At 46.4% G+C, this 5792-nt stretch overlaps 1 long non-coding RNA gene across 1 annotated transcript; it reads right to left on the reverse strand.

Annotated features, from left to right (window-relative positions):
- Positions 1 to 662: 662 nt before the first annotated feature.
- Positions 663 to 2941, reverse strand: LOC114609494. Its single transcript, XR_003709530.1, has 2 exons — positions 2753 to 2941; positions 663 to 1136 (listed from the first exon to the last, which is right to left on the reverse strand). It is a non-coding gene; the product is annotated as an uncharacterized LOC114609494 (long non-coding RNA).
- Positions 2942 to 5792: the final 2851 nt, after the last annotated feature.

Below are 5792 nucleotides of genomic sequence, written 5' to 3' on the forward strand. Positions count from 1 at the left end.
TCACCAGGGAGCCTTCTGGATGGATGTCCCCAGATAGCCAGATCAGCAGGCCAGAGATAGAGAGAAAGAACACTTATCTAGGAGGGCCTCTGCAGGACTGGCTTTGAGGTACTTCCTTCCTGTCAGCCCACTTCTGGAGTCTTTCTTCACTCTGCAGATTCAGAAACTGAGGCAGAGGTCACCATTTAAAAAAAAAGTCCCAATAAGAGTGTCCTCGTTTGCAGTTACTGGAGACTTCAGAATGTGGTGATCTACATCGTAGACATTGAATACATACTAAAGCCAAGCACTGTGTTGCATTCAGGGAGTTCAGAAGCCACTTATCACACTCTTTCCCAGAGAAAATTCTGGGTCTCCTGCCTGGAGGGAGCATAGATGGGCAATCATACCATTCCAGTCAAAGTGCTGAGTGTGATACGGGGAACAGGTCAGCACACAGAGGGGCTTGCTGTTGTACTTGAGGTACTGAGAGAGAGATAGAAGGAAGGAAGGCAGGAAAAAGTGATCCAAAACCAGACTCTGAGGGGACCACTTAATTTCTGGCTGAGCGTAGAGAGTGCAAAGGATTTCCAGTAGCAGGTGGAAGAGGACGAGTGTGACTTTTTACAACCTGAGGTCTCTGCATTATGGAGAAGGACGAAGTGGAGGTGAATAAGAAGGTGTAGCTTAGTGGTAGATAGAGCACATAGCCCTGGTTTTATTCCCAGCCATGAAGAAACACACATGTACAGGGGTTTGGTTGGTTGGTGGGGAAGGGGGATTAGAGAAAGGATCTAGCCTAGGACAGACATTGGTGAATTGGAAACCCCTGACACAAGAGAATCCTCCCACAGAGTATCTTTAGACATCATTACCACCATCCCAGAGGCTGGAGCACTCCTTGACTGAGGGGGCCTCTGAGAATTTAAGTGCATCTCTTTGCCCTTGATGAATAAATGAAGTCACCAGCAGGCTCTAGAAGAGCTTCCTTGGAGGGTGAGAGGCCTGGAAATCTTTAGGATATGCTGTGCTTGTTCTTGGAGACTTGGTGGGGCATGCTTGCTGGACTGATTGCAGGCTAGATGTTCTTACAGAAGGACTGTTCTCCTGCTGCTGACTGATGCAGAGAAAAACGTAGAGACAGTGAAGGACTTTCACTGAAAGTGAAGGACAGTAAAGAGCAGGTTCTTAGGTGCTTTTTGATATGATCTATCTTGTCACCTCTTAGCCACCACAGCACAGTAGTCAGTGCACTAACAGGCCTCCTGAGTTATAAATAAAGTTAAATATAGTCCAACTACACCCATTCTCCTCTGCTTTGTCTGTGTTGATTTGTTGTTTCAGGGGCAGAGTCCAGTCATGGCAGAGAGCCTATAGAGTCAGAAAGGTTTTTGTCCTTTAAAGGAAAAATGGCCAACCCCTGCTGTAAACGGCTCTTTAGGCTCTGGGGCTGAGCTCTTCTTTGCAGAATATGGAGAATTCTGCAGGCCGCTTCTCAGTATTTCCTTGATTTTCAGAGCGTGCCAATGAGATCAGGGCCAGCAGCAGGTGAGTGAGCAGCTGGCATTCGCACCAGATCTCCTTGACCCCATAGGCTAAGCTTATACTGCATTCCTCTGCCAGTAGGCAACAGCCCAGGGCCATGCTGCTGGGAGAGGCTTTTCCAGAGGACACCCATCACCTGGGGATTGCTGGGTGAAAGTTAGGGTTTAGTGAGCTTGGAGAACATGGGACATATCTCTTCTCATCTTCCCATGGAGTATCTCCAGCCCCTGCCTGGCCTCGTATATAAGTTACTTTTTCTTCCCTTCCCTTCCCTTCCCTTCCCTTCCCTTCCCTTCCCTTCCCTTCCCTTCCCTTCCCTTCCCTTCCCTTCCCTTTCCTCTTTCCCTTCCTTCCTTCCTTCCTTCCTTCCTTCCTTCCTTCCTTCCTTCCCTCCTTCCTTTCTTCCCTTCTTCTCTTCCTCCTCCTCCTCCTTCTTTCAATTACTGTGACAATATATCCAACAAAGACCACAGGAGGGTTTATTTTGCCTCACAGTTTGGTTTTCCATGGTGGGGCAAGCATGGAAGCAGGAGCATGAGGTAGCTGGTCACACTGTATTTGCAATTCAGAGAGCAGTGAATACTGGCCTTCTATTTGCTTTATCTGTTTCATTTAGTTCAGGATCCTGACCAATAGCATGACTCTGTTTGTCTTTAGAGTGGCTCTTCCTTCTTAACCTTAAACTACTTAAGTTATTAGACTTAAACCAGTCTTGAAACTCTCACAGACATTCTGGAAGTTTGTCTCTGGAAGACGATGGATTCTGTTATATCAGCAAATGATGTTAACCATTACACCTGGGATTAAAGAGGGATCCCAATAATGCTTTATGACTGGAAGAAGACTCTAGAAAAGGAGATAGCCAAGGGCCCTTCAGGGTTGACTGCTAGAGCCCAGCTTCTAGAACCCATGGCAGCCTGCTGTGTGACCTTGGACAAGGAGCCTGACTTTCTTGGCTTCGATTTCCTCATCTGGAAAGTGGGATAAGCCTAGCCCTGATAGTACCATGAGAGATACAGGCATGACAATGGGTCATGTGCAGGAAACATTCTTGACACATTGCCAGAGCGGTGAGAAAACAGGCTGTTACAGGCTCAGGGGCATTTTCTGGGGACTCCTGAGAGACAAAGAGTAAAAGGAAGAAGCCAAGCAGTTCTTTGATAGTCTTGCCAAAGGAAATTCCCAGCAGGTGAGAGTGTTAAAGATGGAATACCAAGCCTTTCCTCACCTGGTCCGACCTTGAGAGAGCCAGCTTTGGAGGGCTTGTCCTCTTCCATGGAACAGGAGAGAGGCAAGGTGTTTCTTGTGGATTGTTACAGCACCGCAGCACTGCAGTGGCCCCAGCAGGACCTGGGAGCTGCACAAAACAGGGCATGCAGGGGCCAAATTCCACCCTTGTCACTCCCAGCATTGGTTAGGTGCTCCCTTCGGCCCCTGTGGGTATGTCACTTCCGCTGGCCTGCTTTACCACTTCAGAGAAAGTCACTGGACTGAACAGCTAGGGAGTAGTCAGGGAATCTCTTGCCATTTGCCAGCTACCCACAGAGCTCTGGCTCCGTCCAAAAGCAGCGGTTGAACCGTGGCCTAAACAAATTAAGGACTCCTGCCTCCTGCACTCTTGGCCCTGCAGGTTTGGAGAGAAATCACTTTTGTTTTGTATGAGTTAGATCTTTTCCAGCCCAGCCATGCAGTTTAATAAGCTTTAAAAATATCAGGATACAGACCTGATAATCAGATACCAGTATACGGGGAAGGACTAGACATTGGGCGCTTCTGGAAGCCACAAGGTGACTCTGATGTCAGAAAGGGTAGACCTCTCACCTGTGTGTCTGCTCTTGTTGTATATGCCCTTGCCATTTGTTATATGTACATGGTCTGTAAAATCTGGGGGGGAAATCAGCCCAATCAGGAGACCTAGGACATTGGGGAAAGCTACCTAAGAGGGAGAAGGCTCCAGAATTGCTGGACTCTATGTTTACCTTCTCCATGTTCCTAGAGAAAAGGACCCAGAAAGTCCCCATTTATGGACGTGAAAATGGTGGAGGTTTATGAGATCAATTGAATGTATCTAGAGGCACAGAATTGGTGGCTAGGCATTAGTACTATACTTAGGTTAAATGCTCACCCCTGATTTGCCTGTCTCTGCCTGAATTTGTGCAGACAGAAGTCTGTTGGGATTCTAGGATGGGCTGAAATCCCACTTTCACCCCAATTTACAGGGAACAAAACTTATCCATGCCCTTAAGCAGCCATAGCAGAGGCTGGTCTCAGTTACCTTTCACGAAAAAGGCTTAGTTTGGGTTGCTGAGTATCGAAATCGCTTCTAGATCCCCTGCAAGGTTTTATGTGAACATTTGTGGGAATCAGTTAACATCTGATCATATAGAGATCTGGGTTTTTCTACTCTTATCTGAACTGTAGGAAGGAGAGACTTCTCAAAGCTGAGACTATCAGAGACTGTTAGATCCACCTGTACACTGCAGGGCTCAATAAACTGACATGGCCCATATGTGACTGCACTCTTACCCATGTCTGCTTTCTCTCACTAGAGACCATGTTCCTGTGTCTGTGTAGAGGTTAGAGGATAACTTAAGAGTATTGTCTTCAGGAATGCCATCACTTTCTTTGAGACAGTTTCTCTCATTGGTCTGGAGCTCACTAATTATGTTAGATTGGCTGGCCAGTGAACCCCTAAAGACTCCTGCCTCTGCCTTCCTGGGGCAGGGATTATGAGTGTGTACCTCCATGCCCAGCAAGATTGCTTTCTTTGGCTTGCCCTTTGAGGCTTTCTGAGTTTGTCCATTTCCCATATCCTGAGTCCTTTTTAGGGATTTAGGTGGATACGGTTAATTGTCTCATGTAGGCATGGAGGTAGAAAATTATTTGTCATCTGTTTTTCATCCAATCATTTTTATATCTTACACTTTCATTATTTACATTAAAGCACGGTACAATACTCATTTCTGTCATTGTGTCATGGTTGGTGAAGCTGATAGATCATGTTTAAAACAAGTTGGCAATCAAGTTACTCCAGTTTGCTCTTACACCTGGGGTTGGGGGAGTGTGCACCTCTCTGTATGTAACTTTTCTCTTCTTGGAAATCATTTGGACACATTCTCAGCAGAAGGCTTATTGAGTCAAAGGCCACAGTTTATAACTCTTGACCCATATTGCCAAATTACTTTAAATAGGGTTGTTTACACTCCCTCCGTTGACAGGAGGACACGCCAGTTTGACCACCCATCAATGTTGACTATTATTAGATTTTGAAAACATGTAATTTAATAGATGCAAAATATTCTCTTTTTAATTCACATATATTTTAATCTAGGGAGGAGCTATCCCCCCACCCCCATCTGTTTGTTTACCAACTCTCTTTGAGAATGCTGACCGACACACCTGGCTGCTTCAAGAATCTGCTCCATTCTTTTCTGTGTGAATTCCTTCATGACGAGCCAGGGGTAGTGTTGGGCTAACTTCAAGTGTGTGAACTTCCACACTGAAATGAGGTGAAATGCTGGTTTTTGACTTGCTTCAGAGCTTGAAGGCCAGGACCGAAACAACCTGTTCTTAACATATTGAGAGGTCTACATGAAGTCTCCCAACTTGGCCCCTGGTTTCTGTGACTTTGAACTTAACGCTCGTTTTTCTTCCTCTCTTCTGCCTCAGCTTTGCTTGATGAGCAAGACAGGATTTTTCTGAAGAAAAAATCTTAGAGATACACCTCCTCAACTATTTTTGGGTTTCTTACCTTACCTTGTGGGAGAGGACAGAGAGAGAGAGAGAGAGAGAGAGAGAGAGAGAGAGAGAGAGAGAGAGAGAGGTGGGGGGAGTGCCATATGTTCCCGTTAAGCCTTGTTTTAAATATGAGCAGTTGTTTACCCTTCTAGACAGCTTTCTTTGATTTTTCTCTCACTGCCTAACCCACAACATCCTGTGGCCTTGAGGCCTCTTCAGCACCTTGTCTCCGCTCGCTCACTCACTCGATCTTTGCTCCAAAGCATCCTGGAGCTCCTTCTGCACAAGGAAGGCCCACAGTAGTTGGAAGAACCCAGCAGAGAATTTCTAGACCATTGGTGTCCCAAAGGAGGAGAAGGACGTTCCTGGATGGGTAGCAGTGCTCACATTCACCTGAGAGTACACGAGAGGAACTGGAACTTCAGCTGAGATTTGCAGTTTGTCTCTGGGGCTGTTTCTTCCAGCCCTTTGGTGCCAGAGTCTTCTCTCTGACTTCGTTATAGTGCTCTTGCTTAGATTCCTCCCGGGCT

Source organism: Grammomys surdaster, unplaced genomic scaffold (assembly GCF_004785775.1).
Source record: "Grammomys surdaster isolate TR1022 unplaced genomic scaffold, NIH_TR_1.0 125974, whole genome shotgun sequence".
Classification (NCBI taxonomy): domain Eukaryota; kingdom Metazoa; phylum Chordata; class Mammalia; order Rodentia; family Muridae; genus Grammomys; species Grammomys surdaster.